This window comes from Cyprinodon tularosa, unplaced genomic scaffold (genome assembly GCF_016077235.1).
Source record: "Cyprinodon tularosa strain WSP-4 unplaced genomic scaffold, ASM1607723v1 ctg370, whole genome shotgun sequence".
Lineage (NCBI taxonomy): Eukaryota > Metazoa > Chordata > Actinopteri > Cyprinodontiformes > Cyprinodontidae > Cyprinodon > Cyprinodon tularosa.
The window spans coordinates 642,610-661,097 of NW_024039086.1; the positions used below are offsets into that span (position 1 = coordinate 642,610).

At 38.2% G+C, this 18,488-nt stretch overlaps 1 non-coding gene across 1 annotated transcript; it reads left to right on the plus strand.

Annotated features, from left to right (window-relative positions):
* The first annotated feature begins 14,807 nt into the window (after nt 1–14,807).
* Nucleotides 14,808–14,879, plus strand: trnap-cgg. The gene has a single exon. It is a non-coding gene; the product is annotated as a tRNA-Pro (tRNA).
* Nucleotides 14,880–18,488: the final 3,609 nt, after the last annotated feature.

Consider the following 18,488-nt stretch of genomic DNA (forward strand, 5'->3'; position numbering starts at 1 on the left):
CTCCATCTGTAATAGAGTGACTATAGGACCAGTTTGATATAACACAATGTCATACAATATATATAATTAGCCGGTCCCCGCTCCATCTCGCCATCAGTTTGGGGGTCCTTGACCTGGGACCCCTGAACTGAGGGCAAGGGTTTAGTTTTAATTGTATTCCTCTTCTTCTGATTTAATTGCACTTAGTGAATAACATTCAGGGGCATTACCGCCACCAACTAGTAAGAAGTGTAACTGTCATGACTCTGCACTTTTTGGTTCTGTTTCAGTTTTCTTTTTTAAGTTTTCAGTTGTACTTTGACACATGTTTCTGTGTTTTCTAGTTTATTTATTTAGTTCTTAGGTATTTCTTGTTTGCCCTCTGCTGCCATCTTGTGTGAGTCTCCTTCTCCTAGCTCCCTTCTAGACTCCTCTGTCCACACCTGCACCCAATCTGCTGATCAGCCTGGTCTTTGTTCAGTCTCTCATTTTTACACCTCATGTTCATTCTGTTTGCTGGTTCCTTGTGTTGTTAGTTACTTCCTCACTCCCCATGTGAGTTTTTCCTGACGTTTCCTGTTTTTTTAGTTCTTCATAGTGATGGGTTAATGAGGCATCTTGAAGCGTTTCCACTCATTGCCAAACTGTATTGATGCTGAGTTGGTACTGTGTCACAAAATACTGACACCTACTGGACATTTAAAGACACTACAAGCAACTTATTTGACAGACTAAACTGAATCGATTTGATGACCTAGAACAATGATATCATTTAAGTTATTGTATTGTATTGTTATTCTTGTATTGTATTATTTCATATCTATCGTTAAATTGAAAATATCTTTGATATTTTTAGATCCAGCCAATAAATAATCTAAACATATATCATAACATGAACATTTAGGGGAAAATGTGAATAAGGATGCTTGTGAACTAAGATTTTAAATCATATTTTATAACAATAAGTACAGTAAAAACAGTAAATAAAATAAGAGTCAATTTGAAATTAACTTTAATTCAGATAAGTGGAGTGATAACTGAGAGGAAAAGGATGACAAAAGGAGAAAATTAAAATAAAAACACACCAGCTGAAATGTTCCTATTTCTTTTAGGCTGACCAAAATTCTTGATCATTTTATTGATAAGCTGCAAAAGATCAGACTTTTTTTTTTTAGCAGATGCATCATGTTGACAGATTTTAGTGAGTCAGTCAGTTACACTGTAAAAACCATCTAGAAATGAGTAAAAATGTCTTCAACAAAGTAATTTAGTCATTAAATAGGAAGATCTGCCAATGAAATAAGCATTTTTTGTCTAAAATAAGATAAGTAGATAATATGCACCTGAAATAAGACAATGGAGTTGTTTTTTTTTTATTTTAAATGTAAATTGTCTTTTTCCATTGGCAAAGTGTCTCACTTACCTCCTCAATTCAAGAAAAAATGCTCTTAATTTAAGAAAAATGTATTTACCTAGATTTTGATTTTTTTCAGGGTAGAAACATCTCCTGTATCGGTCACATGACCAAAGCATCAGTGTTAATGGACCCATCAGTACTTCTCAGTATTTTTGAGTTTTTTTATGCTTGCCTCAGTTTCTCATTACACCTACAAGAACTTATCTTTGCTTCACTCATCTCTGCATTTCAGTCTTCAAGCAACCTCACCCCCCACGTTTAGAGAAACAGCTTCTTTGAAAGAAGAAGATTGCTAGTCATCAAGTGTTAGTTGGTGTTCATAAATTTTGATTTGAAACTTTAATTTTGCAAAGATGTTGCTTGTATTTGTAACTTTTAAACTTGTTTTCTCATAGATGAGAATGAAGTCACATATATCTATGAGGTAAGAACAAGGAACAATTACAGATCTAACCCATTTATAGATGCAGACATCTATACATACACATCTAACCCCATAAACCTTTGGATGCATAACCATCATTAACTGCTGCAGAGTTTAACAGCTTTATCAGGGTGTATAATTCTATATTTTTTTGTTTCTTATTCCTATATTTGCAAAACTGTCACTTTAAAGCTTATATTCATGAATTCTAAATTTGTATTTCCAAGAGATAAAATATCTGATGTCCTATGTATGTATAGTGGACAACAAGGAACAAATACAATGGCTTCATTTAATTACTTATAAGGATTTATATCTACAAAGTTCAACAACATTTATTGACAGTTCTTACCTCATAGTCCTCCAACCTGTAGCAGCAGATTATGGGTATGTGTGATTGCCTACATGTAATCCACCTTATGTATCATCACACCATCTTTTTTGGAATACCGTTTTTATTTTCAGTAAGAATAAAAGTGCTTTCTTAAAGTTTAAATTCATTTTATACTTCTTAGCACCTGGACAGACGCCTATTATACACATAAAGATTAAAAACATTAACACTAACAGTGTACATCCTTCTAGTGACAGCCAGGGTTAAACTGCTCCATCCGTCCAGGGTCAAAGGTCATAGTGATTTCTTCAAACAGTTACATTAGATTAACCACACAGTTTATCAGCTTGATCCATGTGGACATCCTAGAACCAAACACTGGGTTTATTTGATCTGCTGTAGGACCTGCCAGGTGCAATATGTGGGTGAAACCAGTAACACCAACTTGACCCGGTTCACCCAGCATAGACATAACACCACAAAACAAAAAGACCCCCCACCCCCCCCCCCCCCCCCCCCCCACCCCCCACACACACACACACTGCTGGTGAGACATTTTATTCAGCATGGGTAGAAGGCCTCGAATGCCGCGGTCCTCCAGTCCAACACCACTTGGTCCACGGCCAAAAAAGAAAGTGGATCTCTAGATGAAACACTCTGACCCTGAGTGGCAGAAGCTTGGTTTGGTGTAGAAGGCTTCCAGCCGTACATGTTGAGCCCTTGCCTCGCAACGCTGCCAGTTCTGTTAGCTCTACGCCTGCTGAAGACACAGACGTCCATCCCCATGAACACTGGGACCGAACTCAATGGGAAAGGATGTGATTCTATTTCTTATTTCAACTATTGCATATTTTAGCTGCGACACATGAATCAAGATGCTATGACCGAAAAAAATTTGATTGACAGAGGACCGTTGATATATGATTGGCTGTATTTAGGTGTTCAGGCTGACGTATAACTAACTGGCCTGCAGAAGATAACAGAAAAAAACACAGATTTCAAAACAGGATTTTTTTTTTAAACAGAAATTTTCTAAATTTTGGGACGATATGATCTGATAGGGTACATTTATATACATGTTTCCCTACAACTTTCGGCCCTGGTTATCCTCCCGCAGCAGTGTGTCGCCGTGAGCTTGATGCAGATATTTTTGATTTATGCCCAATATTGAAGCGTGGTCTGCTCTATGTTATTCCATGCCACAACGCAAGACGGACAATCAGGAACCAGCTGTGGGTCCGGATACGGACGAAGCGGTGAGGAAGTGGGGGCAAGTTGTGCGACAACGGAGGGACATGAGGGCAAAAAAGAGCGGGGATCCAGGTGGAAAAAGGGTCCCATCGTTCTTGCGCACCTCGCTCTTCTAGCTGGTCCATCTTCACGAGTCGTTTTCCACAATGGCGGTAATACAAACAAAACAAGCCACTAAGGAACCAAACAGGAAATACGGATAGTGTAGAGCGGATGTAGATTTTACCAATCAGAGGCTTCCTTTCTGCAGTCACCTAGAATTCTTGAGGGGTGCAGCAGAGTGTCCGCGAAAGGGGCGGGGCATATCTGTGTCAACTGCGACACACACGCAGACGACCTGGTTTCTGCGTATTAACCAGCCTTTAATCTGGTTCAGTTTTATTGTTGAGGTTTAAACAATAAACTTGGTCTGATGCCCTCACTTAAAAACAACTCAACTAAGCCCTGTCGGTGTGTTAGGAATAGTTTTTACTTACTACTTTGTAGTTTATTGTTTTCAAGGTCATTGAAAATCTGCAAGGTTTATGTACGTTTCCTTCATGGACCCTCAGGACTAGTTCTTCTAGGGTAGGTGTATAAAGAAAAAAATAAGTCAAAGTAATCAAATCCTGATTGCTCCAGATTCATGAACACAGTGGTTTAGGTTCTCCTCCATGTCATTCCAGGGGAGGAGAGATGAGACATAGCTGGCAGCCTGCAGAAGGGTCTGATCAGAGAGGACAGGACGTCAGCCCTTATCCCTCAGCCTGTTGGTGTCTTCTTACACCGTCCAAACATACCAGAGAACAGTATGACCTCTGTCACAACAAATGCATCCATAGCTTAGCACTACAATCCTGTCCAATAATAGATGCTGAAAAGACATGAAAACCATTTCTTTTTCAACTATCAGAAAATCACGGCTTTTCAGCTTTAGCTTTTCAACCAAATGTAGATGCCGTTTGAACGTAAATCACGTCGTCTTTTTAATGTCTTTTCTAACTATTTTTTCTTGGTGGGGAGAGCAATGTATATAACAGAAGGGACAGATCTTTGCTTTCAAATTCAGTTCTGTAAATGTTTTCTTTTATTTTTTTTTAACCATATCCCTATATGGAGTGAATTTAGTTCCATTATTTTTGCAATTTTTTTTTTCATAAATGAAAGTAAAAAAAAAAAAAAAATGAAATCAGGAAAGGAAATCTAACTACAAAAAACTCCCTCGTCAGAAAAGGCTTTAAGAGTAACTTTTTTTCTGATTTCCTTGTTTTTTTCTTTACTTCCCAGATTTTAGGTTTATTTTTTTATGTATATATATATATATATATATACATAAAATATATATATATATGTATATATATATAATATAAAATTTTAGGAAATGCGCTCTTTTCAAATGGCTTCTTCCAGATCACACCTAGATCTCCATTGTCCTTTTTGGGGCAGGCTTTCTTCTGGAGTGAAGGGCAAAGACGCATTTCTAACGTTACACACAGTGTTGGGCAAGCTACTTGTCCAGTGTAGTGAGCTAAGCTATCAGTTACTCAACAATAAATTAAGCTTCACTACACAAAAGCTACCACCTAAAGAATTATAACAAGCTAAGTTACACTAATGTGTTAAAAGTAGCTTAACTACATCAGAAGCTACTTAACGTTGTACCAACCGGATATCAATTCAAAATGAGTCTGATACACTGGTTAAAATATTTATTAAAGATCAGCCAATGACATATCACAGTGTAAACATTGCTTTATGATCAGCATATTAAAATAAAAAGTGAAGTAATTACTAGTAGACAAACTAGTAAACAATCTGATGTTATTAGAACCAAATTAAAGGTACTGTGTAGTGTTCTACATATCGAGACATGGCTATAAATTTGCATTCAATGGACATCTCTAGGGAAAACAAAACCCTACAAAAGGCATCTTATTTCTTTAGGGTCTCCCTCAGAGAAAACTTCTCCAGACCTCAATTAAACAGTCGATTCAAGTAACAAATGAAACTGTTTACAAAAAAGGTGAAAAAATAAAGAAGCTAATTAAGTGATATATATATTTATGTCTCACCAAATACTTAAATTTCTACCTACATATTTATTCATTGTATTTTTGGGGGCAATTAATTGAATGCTTATTTATTTATTTATTGAGCATTTATTTTTTTATGTATTTATTTTATATATACGGTAGAGCTGTTCCTCCATAAATAAAATATCTTATCTGTGCAAAGCCTAAAAACAGATTTATGTAAACATCCTGTCAGGTAAACTAGGCCATGGAAATACAATATGGAAGTTTCACTACTGCTCTCTAATGAGAGTATCTTAGTGGCACATATGGGAGAATTATCCTGCCATAATGCAAGAGCACATCATTTCAATTTAAGAATTTCATCTTCTTGCACTCAAAACTTATGATGCCCACACTCCAAACATGCACTCTCTCTCAAATCTTTTCTCTTCTCTCTCAAATCTTTGTTTCTTCTCTCAGATTTAATGCTTCTTGCACAGATATTCTCTCGCTTGCCTCCTTCTCGTCGCGCACAAACCGCGCTCTTTTCGAGTCTCAGATACGCTCGCAAACCTGTAAGCTCTGCTTGCGGATTTTTGTTGCTCTCTCGGACTGCAGTTGGATCGTCGCCTAGCAACTATTCCAGCCAATAGAACGACAGCCTGGGAAAGGGTGCGCTTGTTTAACCCTACGGAGTTTGCCTGTGCTACTACGCCACTTATACAGGTGCTGGTCATAAAATTAGAATATCATGAAAAAGTAGATTGATTTCAGTAATTCCATTTAAAAAGTGAAACTTGTATATTATATTCATACATTACATACAAACTCATATATTTCAGATGTTTATTTTGTTTAATTTTGATGATTACAAATGACAACAAATGAAAATCTCAAATTCATCATATCAGAAAATTAGAATATTGTGAAAAGGTTCAAAATTGATGGCCCCTGGTGCCACACTCTAATCAGCTAATTAACTCAAACCACCTGCAAAAGCCTTTAAATGGTCTTTCAGTCTAGTTCTATAGGCTACACAATCATGGGGAAGACTGCTGACTTGACAGTTGTCCAAAAGACGACCATCGACACCTTGCACAAGGAGGGCAAGACACAAAAGGTCATCGCTAAAGAGGCTGGCTGTTCACAGAGCTCAGTGTCCAAGCACATTAATAGAGAGGCGAAGGGAAGGAAAAGATGTGGTCGAAAAAAGTGTACAAGCAAGAGAGATAACCGCACCCTGGAGAGGATTGTGAAACAAAACCCATTCAAAAATGTGGGGGAGATTCACAAAGAGTGGACTGCAGCTGGAGTGAGTGCTTCAAGAACCACCACACACAGACGTATGAAAGACATGGGTTTCTGCTGTCGCATTCCTTGTGTCAAGCCACTCTTGAACCACAGACAGCGTCAGAAGCGTCTTGCCTGGGCTAAAGAGAAACAGGACTGGACTGCTGGTGAGTGGTCCAAAGTCATGTTCTCTGATGAAAGTAAATTTTGCATTTCCTTTGGAAATCAAGGTCCCAGAGTCTGGAGGAAAAGAAGAGAGGCACTTCATCCACGTTGCTTGAAGTCCAGTGTAAAGTTTCCACAGTCAGTGATGGTTTGGGGTGCCATGTCATCTGCTGGTGTTGGTCCATTGTGTTTTCTGAGGTCCAGGGTCAACGCAGCCACATACCAGGAAGTTTTAGAGCACTTCATGCTTCCTGCAGCTGACCAACTTTTTGGTGATGCAGATTTCATTTTCCAACAGGACTTGGCACCTGCACACAGTGCCAAAGCTACCAGTACCTGGTTGAAGGACCATGGTATCCCTGTTCTTAATTGGCCAGCAAACTCTCCTGACCTTAACCCCATAGAAAATCTATGGGGTATTGTGAAGAAGAAGATGCAATACACCAGACCCAACAATTCAGAAGAGCTAAAAGCCACTATTAGAGCAACCTGGGCTATCATAACACCTGAGCAGTGCCACAGACTGATCGACTCCATGCCACGCCGCATTGCTGCAGTAATACAGGCCAAAGGAGGCCCAACTAAATACTGAGTGCTGTACATGCTCATACTTTTCATGTTCATACTTTTCAGTTGGCCAACATTTCTATAAATCCTTTGTTTTTATTGGTCTTCAGTAATATTCTAATTTTCTGATATGATGAATTTGAGATTTTCATTTGTTGTCATTTGTAATCATCAAAATTAAACAAAATAAACATCTGAAATATATGAGTTTGTATGTAATGTATGAATATAATATACAAGTTTCACTTTTTAAATGGAATTACTGAAATCAATCTACTTTTTCATGATATTCTAATTTTATGACCAGCACCTGTAAGAGCGTCAGATGAAACTGCTATTTACAGTAGTTTTGTGGCTGATTGTTGTTTCAAAATAAAAAACCTGCTTTCATTTCTTAGTTTTGCCCTGGATGTTGTAGCGTTTGTGGACGCTACGTCGCTACTTGATCAAAACAATAACGTCGCTACAGGAAAGTTACTTGATAAATAAAGCAGCGACGCTACGGTCAAGCTACTGGAAGATGTAGTTAAACTAATAGCTTCGCTACATGTAGCGGCGCTACTGCCCATCACTGGTTACACAGAACTGTTTTTTATTAAGACGTTTCATTGGTTTTAAGTTTTATTTTTGGATTGCACTTTTTTTACTCAGTTTACTTTTACAAAATATGTCCTTTGCTTTCAACAGTGATGTAATAACTCCTCATTCACAGGTGGTGCAGTTTGAAGTATCTCTTCACTTTCTCTCGCTAAAACTGCTGCTCATCAGTCCTTATCAGGAGAACATTAGAGAAGAGAAGAATTCCTGGGGCAGATGCCAGATTGTTGTACTCACTGATGTAATGAATAAGGCCTAACTTCATAACCTCATAACCTTCATAACTCTACATTACGTTTTGGCACTTAAAGAAAAAGTCGGGTCATATTCAGAATTCAAACTTCTGAAAGTACTTTAAATATTAAATTATTCCATCCTGTTCAATAAATGATCAGTGTTTTTAATTCAGAGTAATTTTCATTTGAATGTGTTTTACTGGAGGCATCCATGTTTGTCAAACAACACTACTGCCACCTACTGGTTTGCAGAGGTGTCAAGTAACAAAGTACAAATACTTTGTTACTGTACTTAAGTACACTTTTTAAGTATCTATACTTTACTTCATTACTTATTTTTCTTCCTACTTCTGACTTCTACTCATTACATTTTCACACAAGTACCTATACTTTCTATTCCTTACATTTTCAAAACAAACGTTACTCGTTACTCTTGGCTTTGGTTTAATGTTTATAAATATATATTTCCCGTCATGTGCTCCATCCAATGCAGATCATTGGCTCCATCCACATCTAGTGAAAACTAGTGTGATTGGATGAGTCATATAACGCAAACACTCATTGGTTAGCTAAAGGAAATCATCAGAAGCAAGCAGGTGTTCTTCAAACTGCAAATGTGAATTGTCTATGCCATGCTACAATGTGGGATTCAGAGAAAGATGTTGAAATGTCTGAAAGACCTCCCTCATCATTGGCCCTATCTAAAGGAATGTTTTTCAAATAGTCGAAAAATGTAGCTTTCATTCATAAAGTGGCATCTGGCTGTTTTTTTTTTTAAGGTTACTTTATACTTTTATACTTTAAGTACTTTTTGGAGCACATACTTTTTTGGGACTTTTACTTGAATAAAGAGGTCAAGTTGACACTTCAACTTTTACCAGTGTGTTTTTAAACTGCAGTATCTATACTTCTACTTAAGTAACAAATGTGTGTACTTTTGACACCACTGCTGGTTTGTGACGTCACGGTGCGGTATCGGCTGTTGATCAAGTCCCAGTGCTGTATCTGGTGTTTGTCACAACGCGCTGTTATCCAAGTCATCTTGAAAACATTCTTCTTCCAAATGTTGGCTACATATTACGTGTTTTTTCTCTGGCCAGAAGTTCGGTGGCAAATCCTCCCTCTTCAAGTTGGCAATCCAACGACCAACCCGTCCGTGGAGGATCAGGAATCAGAAAGGTGGAATAACTCTTTTTTTTAATCACTTTTTCAACATCCAGCTGCCATGCATGTGGGCATTGTCAGTTTCACTATAGCTCTGGTGAACTTCAATGGTGAAGTCCTCTGGAAATCTTCAATAATTGTTGTTGATTGCAGATGTGTCTAGTAGTTCCCATTGATTTTGCTTGTAAAGCGGGGAGAATGGCGCTAGGCTTACCGCACCTTGACGTCACTGCCCGAAGATGGCAGGAGGGAGGGGTTACTATATTTGGACAAAAATGGCCGCTCCCAGACTCAATGATAACAACGAATATTGTTGTTTATATTTGTTTTTACTGATTAACAGAAAAAACTGTTCTCCATCCATGATAGTGCATTATTTATCATTTTCTATCTCAAACAAGTAGCACTCCTCTACTGGACACTCAGAACCCGACAACATAAAAACTGTTTCCATAAACTCTTTCAAAAGTGCCCATGATTGTTACTAGCAGTAAAATATAACATTTAACTTGAAAGTTATATTTATATTTATATTGTTTGGCTGAAAAACACCCTGTAATGTTTTGTAGTAAGTTCAAGGTTGGATCCCTGGTAAAAATAAAGAAAAAAGAAAAACAATGTATAATGATATGAAAATATTTAATTTAAAACTGGTCCGGGGTGTAACCCCATTTGGATGGATAGATGGATGATGGATGGATGGATGGAAGGATAGATGAATGGATGATGGATGGATGGAAGGAGGGAGGGATGAATGGATGATGGATGGAGGGTTTGGTGGATGGATGGATGGTGGATGGATGGAAGGATAGATGGATGGATGGTGGATGGATGGAAGGAAGGATAGATGGATAGATAAATGGATGATGGATGGATGGATGGATAGATGGATAGATGGATGGATGGTGGATAGAGGGATGGATGGATGGATGAGGGATGGATGGATGGTGGATAGAGGGATGGATGGATGGATGAGGGATGGATGGATGGAAGGATAGATGGATAGATGAATGGATGGTGGATGGATAGATGGATGAGGGATGGATGGGTGGATGGATGTAGGGATGGATGATGGATGGAGGAATGGTTGATGGATGGATGGATGGATGGATGGATGGAAGGCACTAAAATGTCAATATAATTTCATGTAAATACCAGAGTGTAAAGATTTGAGCATAATAATGTAATAAATGGTCCGATGAAGCAGATATCCATCTGTTATTTACATCCCAGAGCCTTTGGTCGATGAAGGAATGTGGAAATAAAAAAAAAATCTGTTCTTAGAAAACCTTTTCAATGATAAGAGCTGTGGGAGATGTGCTTTCCCTGTGGGATCGCTCTCCAGCGGTCGGGTTGAGTCACTGAGCATGATTAGTGTTTGTGTGTGAGCTACCTCCTGAGGTCCATCTTTAGTTTTGGCAGAGAGCTTTGATTGGAAGCAGATGGAGGGGGTGGGGGGTTTAAAAAATGTAGAGCAGAGCTCTGACTTGGTGGGAAAATGCACTGATTTGCCGCCCACACCTTCATTGAAAACTAGATTGCAGAACTGTTAGCTGTGTCTCTGTGATGTTGTCTAAGATTAGTCTGCGCTCTGATGCATCACTGTACTCCACAAACATGAGAAAAGACTGGTGCCTCTCTGCAAAATAGGTTTTTATAGGACAGCATTTCTAAGATTTGGTTATCCTAAAATGTCGGGTTTAACGTAACCTATTTCCAGTCTCTCTTGCAACCATTCACAGAAGTCCTGACATCTATCAAAGTATGGAAGAAAGCCCCCCTTTAAGATGACTAAATATTCAAACTCTTTGCAAAATTAATTGGGGCAAAATAGCTTACGAGAGCCTACATCATGCAAAAAAAAAAAAAAAAAAAAAAAAATATATATATATATATATATATATATATATATATATATATATATATATATATATATATATATTTTTTTTTTTTTTTTAATTTTAACTATTTTCTGATACTCCAAAAAAGTAAAAAAAAAAAAAAAACATTTTTCATGCTGCTCCATGTCTTCTGGATTTACTTGCTGATTTGACAACTCCCAGTTTGTGTATTCATAGGTTTGAAGAGCATCTTTGATGTGTTTTGTGTTTTAGTAGGAACATGCTCAGACCTGTGTTGTAAGGTTCTGATGACAAAATCCGTTTAAGTAGTTTTCCTATACACTTCAATGTCAAGGTTCACCTCAACGAACTTAAAGACTCCTCATTCCTAAGGGACGGACCTGTTCTCTAAGTTCAATTTGCATGTTTTATCATATATGTATATGTATATATATATATATATACACTATATTGCCAAAAGTATTTGCTCACCTGCCTTGACTCACATATGAGCTTAAGTGACATCCCGTTCCTAATCCATAGGGTTCAATATGACGTCGGTCCACCCTTTGCAGCTAGAACAGCTTCAACTCTTCTGGGAAGGCTGTCCACAAGGTTTAGGAGTGTGTTTATGGGAATTTTTGACCATTCTTCCAGAAGCGCATTTGTGAGGTCGCACACTGATGTTGGACGAGAAGGCCTGGCTCTCAGTCTCCGCTCTAATTCATCCCAAAGGTGTTCTATCGGGTTGAGGTCAGGACTCTGTGCAGGCCAGTCAAGTTCATCCACACCAGACTCTGTCATCCATGTCTTTATGGACCTTGCTTTGTGCACTGGTGCACAGTCATGTTGGAAGAGGAAGGGGCCAGCTCCAAACTGTTCCCACAAAGTTGGGAGCATGGAATTGTCCAAAATGTCTTGGTATGCTGAAGCATTCAGAGTTCCTTTCACTGGAACTAAGGGGCCAAGCCCAGCTCCTGAAAAACAACCCCACACCATAATCCCCCCTCCACCAAACTTTACACTTGGCACAATGCAGTCAGACAAGTACCGTTCTCCTGGCAACCGCCAAACCCAGACCCGTCCATCAGATTGCCAGATGGAGAAGCGCGATTCGTCACTCCAGAGAACGCGTCTCCACTGCTCTAGAGTCCAGTGGCGGCGTGCTTTACACCACCGCATCCGACGCTTTGCATTGCACTTGGTGATGTATGGCTTGGATGCAGCTGCTCGCCCATGGAAACCCATTCCATGAAGCTCTCTGCGCACTGTTCTTGAGCTACATGAAGTTTGGAGGTCTGTAGTGATTGACTCTGCAGAAAGTTGGCGACCTCTTCGCACTATGCGCGTCAGCATCCGCTGACCCCGCTCCGTCAGTTTACGTGGCCTACCACTTCGTGGCTGAGTTGCTGTCGTTCCCAAACACTTCCATTTTCTTATAATACAGCTGACAGTTGACTGTGGAATATTTAGGAGCGAGGAAATTTCACGACTGGATTTGTTGCACAGGTGGCATCCTATCACAGTTCCACGCTGGAATTCACTGAGCTCCTGAGAGCGACCCATTCTTTCACAAATGTTTGTAAAAACAGTCTGCATGCCTAGGTGCTTGAATTTATACACCTGTGGCCATGGAAGTGATTGGAACACCTGATTCCAATAATTTGGATGGGTGAGCAAATACTTTTGGCAATATAGTGTATATATATATATATATATATATATATATATATATATATATATATATATATATATATATATATATATATATATATATATATATATATATATATATATATATATATATATATATATATATATATATATATATATATATATATATATATATATATATATATATATATATCTTTTGAGGGATGTCCATCTCCAATTAAACACAAACTTCTCGTTTAGATCCAAACAAATTTTGAGCTGAACTCACTTTATGTTGTGAGAGTTTTTGCCCAAATGATCAATTAAGTTTAAAATCCTGTAAAAGGCAGTGATACTGGAGTTAAAGTTCTTTACTAAAACCTTTCAGTTTTCTGTTATAAGCTGGATCAGAACCAGCGTCATTGTTTTGACGCTTTTATGTTCTTTTGTTATAATGAATGTAATTTCTGTTGGATACATTAATCTAATAGCTAATATGGGAAACAGATAATAATATATTTTGCTTTTAGAAACAGTAAATAGCTTTTTTTTTTTTTAAAGAAAATCTGCCTTGTTTTTCATCAGTTAAGAGATGAAGAAGATGAAGAAGAGTTCAGACAGGACTGCTCATGCAGTCAAATAACTTTGCTGCAAAGAAATAAAAAAAATAAAAAAAACGTACTTGTTTTTTTTTAGCCAAATATTTACTTGAAGAGTTTTTAAAATACGGTGACACAGACGAAATGCCCAGTGGTTTCATAAACTGTTTATCCCACATATCCTAGATTTAATGGTGAGGAAAACAGCGACCTGTTACACAAGTTCTACATCAACTTTGCTGCAAAACTTCAAAGACAACGAGGAAAATCCAACTAGGGATGAAAAGTTTAAGGGAAAAATCAAGCTACTGAATCCTTTTTAAATACAGCATGCGGGTATATGGTGTAGCATGATACATTTAGGACTACTCCCTTTTACTAACTAAAAATAGGATGATGTTTTGTATAAAACTCTTTAAAACGTTTCAGTCTTATTAGGTTAATTTTATTTGAAATATCAGAAATACAGATTACTGTCATACAAATGGGCAAAAGGAAGATCTAATGAAAAATTACTGTAACTGATTCAGTCAATGACAACTAGCTAGCTGACCATTCATCAAGGGTTTGTTGGTCTAAGCGTATGATTCCCGCTTCGGGTGCAAGAGGTCTTGGGTTCAAATCCCGGACAAGCCCTTCCTTTCTGTGTGATTTTCTGGCCTTTACAGTAGCAGCGATTCATAAAGGCTCTTCCCAGTCAAATGCGGGCTTAATAGCAGCCCACTTCCCTCCAACTTTAAACCAATGGAGGGACCCCCTCTTACATATATATTTTTACTGTTACTCCATCCTTTCACTGAATTACAGGGTATGACCAGGTGATGATTCTTCTCTTCAGATGTTAATGTCCACTAATTATGGACAGAAAGAATATTTTGGTACAAGCATTGATGTTTAAAAATGAATTGTAGGGGACCAGCCAAGGACCAGCCAAGGCCCCATTAAAGAAAGTGGGGAAATTAAAGGGGCTGCTACTGTGTGTCTTGGCATGTGTGTTTAAGAATGGAATATAAATTAAACAAATGTCAAGGCTAAGACAAAACCAAGACATATCACTTTTTGATAAAAAAGTCCACAAACTCGCTTATCATTAAAATCAATGATTTGTCCAGGATTTCTAAGCAGGACCACTCACAACAAGGCCCTGAAACATAATTCTAGAACAACGAGCCCCTGGCAGCAACAAAAGTGTGAACTGCCTAAAAGTAGCAGCCAGTATTCGAAGGCTGTAGGGAAGTGCAATTTTTATTGAATCCGTTCCTTTCGAGATTGCCACTTAGCTGAGAGATGACCAAGGGCTTGTTGGTCTAGGCGTATGATTCTCGCTTCGGGTGCGAGAGGTCCTGGGTTCAAATCCCGGACAAGCCCTTCCTTTCTTTTGGACAATGAATCCAAGTGCAGACAGGACAGATTAACTCATAAACAGAGGAAATATAGCTGCTTTTATAAATTTCAGCAACTTAACAAAGTCTAATCCAAGTCACTTCAAGAAGCAATCTCAAACCTTGGTGTTAATATAGCACATCTCACTCATTGTGATTTTATAGCCTTTTCGGTAGCAGCAATTCATAATGGCCCTTCCTAGTCAAATGCTGGCTTAATAGCAGCCCACTTCCCTCCAACTTCAAACCAATGGAGGGACCCCCTCCAACATATATATTTTTACTGTTACTCCATCTTTTCACTGAATTACAGGGTATGACCAGGTGATGATTCTTCTCTTCAGATGTTAATGTCCACAAATTATGGACAGAAAGAATATTTTGGTACAAGCATTGATGTATAAAAATGAATTGTAGGGGACCAGCGAAGAACCAGCCAAGGCCGAATTAAAGAAAGTGGGGAAATTTGAGTGGCTGCTACTGTGTGTCTTGGCATGTGTGTTTAAGAATGGAATATAAATTAAACAAATGTCAAGGCTAAGACAAAACCAAGACATCTCACTTTTTGATAAAAAAGTCCACAAACTCGCTTATCATTAAAATCAATGATTTGTCCAGGATTTCTAAGCAGGACCACTCACAACAAGGCCCTGAAACATAATTCTAGAAAAACGAGCCCCTGGCAGTAACAAAAGTGTGAACTGCCTAAAAGTAGCAGCCAGTATTCGAAGGCTGTAGGGAAGTGCAATTTCTGTCGAATCCGTTCCTCTCGAGAGCGCCACTTAGCTGAGAGATGACCAAGGGCTTGTTGGTCTAGGCGTATGATTCTCGCTTCGGGTGCGAGAGGTCCCGGGTTCAAATCCCAGACAAGCCCTTCCTTTCTGTTTGACAATGAATCCAAGTGCAGACAGGGCAGATTAACTCATAAACAGAAGAACTATTGCTGGTCTTGCAAATTTCAGCAACTTAACAAAGTCTAATCCAAGTCACTTCAAGAAGCAATCTCAAACCTTGGTGTTAATATAGCACATCTCACTCATTGTGATTTTCTAGCCTTTACGGTAGCAGCAATTCATAATGGCCCTTCCTAGTCAAATTCTGGCTTAATAGCAGCCCACTTCCCTCCAACTTCAAGCCAATGGAGGGACCCCCTCCAACATATATTTTTTACTCTTACTCCATCCTTTCACTGAATTACAGGGTATGACCAGGTGATGATTCTTCTCTTCAGATGTTAATGTCTACAAATTATGGACAGAAAGATTATTTTGGTACAAATATTGATGTTTAAAAATAAATTGTAGGGGACCAGAGAAGGACCAGCCAAGGCCCCATTAAAGAAAGTGGGGAAATTTGAGTGGCTGCTACTATGTGTCTAGGCAACCCAGTCTCATGGGAAAATGTACCAGAGTTCAAAATACACGATTCTAAAAGAATTTCAGATAAACTATCTGTTTTCACAGCAGAGACAGTGGCAGTTATACTCAGTTTTCAATGGGTTGAGGAGGTCAGAGCAGACAGGGTATGGTGGTATGCACGGATTCCAACGCAGTTTTAGAAAGTATTCAGGGAGAAGGAAATAATAGGAAAGATTTAGTATTAGAAATTCAGCACAGTTTATTTAGATTATACAGGAGTGGCATTGATTTAGCAAAAAGGGCTTTAGAGGAGGCAATAACAATTACAATTCCTTTAGGGAAAGGGGAAGGAAAATCATTTATTAAGAGGAAAGAAATTGAAAAATGGCAAAAAAGGTGGAATGAAGATAAAAAAGGAAGAAGGTTATATAAAGTACAAAAGTCAGTATTAAATAGAAATATTAATGAGAGAAACCGAAGGGAAGAAATAATAATGATCAGATTAAGAGTAGGTCATACTTATTTAAATGACAATTTATACTTAATAGGGAGGAAAAATAATGATAAATGTGAAGGATGTGGAGAGATAGAAAATGCAGATGTATTGATGAACTGCAAAACATATGAACCTGAAAGGAAGAAATTGAAAAGAGTTGAAAGGACAGGCCAAGAATGGAGTCTTAAAGGATTATTGGGAAATAAAGGAAATATAAAAGATATTTATAGATTAAGGAAAGCATTATTTATTTATCTTCAGAATACAAAATTAAAAAATAGAATTTAATAGATGTAAAACAATGTTGCTACACACTCATGAACAGTAGGTGGCGGTATGCACGCCCCTTCCCTAGAGCCCGGTTGGATCGAAAACATTTTGAATGGAAATCAATGGGGAGAAATTAATAAACTTCTGGTCCCAGTCGCTCTCTGTCACTGATTCCAGATATGCTGGTTGTGTATTTAAATTGTTTTGTTTTTTTTAGTTCCTCTTTGGTCAAAATCTGGTCAAAATCCATCAATGAGATCGCACCAAACAGGAAGTTAAATGCACAAAGGATCCGGTAGATTTCCAAATAAAACACATCCGATCTTAACCCATGATCCTTTTTTTAAACTAGTTTAATTAGTTTCTCCCGTATGCCACGACGTAATGCATTGATCTGAAAATCAACGCACGCAGTGGCGAGGGTTTGATCCGTCAGATGGAGTTAAATCACAAGGAATTCAATGTTGAATCGGGGCGGCAGCTAAATGCTAGGCGATGGGTAGCAGCCAAAACGTTGCAATTTCACATAATCCTGACGAGATCCGAAAACCCGTAGCAAAAACTAGCAAGCGGGTGATTATGTATGTTCACTAAGTAAATATTATGTAAATAAACCCTACACTTCTCGCTATAAATGTAATCAAAACCCATTTAAATGCAGAAACTGATTGAAATTATTGATTTTCCCACTAAAAGTTAGAGAAATCTCAGCCATGTTTATACCAAAACGTTTCAGTTTCACATTATCTTGAAAAATCTTTTCAAGAAACGAACAAGCAAGTGAATATGTACATTCCCTGAGTAAATATTCTGGCAACAAACTATGCATTTCTCACTAGAAACGTAATCAAAACTCATTTTAATGCAAAAACAAACTCAAGTCATTAATCTTTCCACAAAAAAATGAGTGAATGTCGGCCATATATATATTTTTTTTCTTCTCCCAGCTGGAATCTTGAAAGTCACGTGACTAGGACGTAAAACAATAGAAAGCGTATAGGCAGAAGAAATGTAACAGTACCACAAAAAAATGGCCATTAATGTACCTCCACTACGTTTTGCAGTGTGGACCAACGTAGTGGGGGTACATTTTCCCATGAGACTGGGTTGGTCTAGGCATGTGTGTTTAAGAATGGAATATGAAATAAACAAATGTCAAGGCTAAGACAAAACCAAGACATATCACTTTTTGCAAAAAGTTTCCACAAACTCGCTTATCATTAAAATCAATGATTTGTCCAGGATTTCTAACCAGGACCACTCACCACAAGGCCCTGAAACATAATTCTAGAACAACGAGCCCCTGGCAGTAACAAAAGTGTGAACTGCCTAAAAGTAGCAGCCAGTATTCGAAGGCTGTAGGGAAGTGCAATTTCTGTTGAATCTGTTCTGCTCGAGAGCGCCACCTAGCTGACAGTTCACCAAGGGCTTGTTGGTCTAGGCGTATGATTCTCGCTTAGGGTGCCAGATC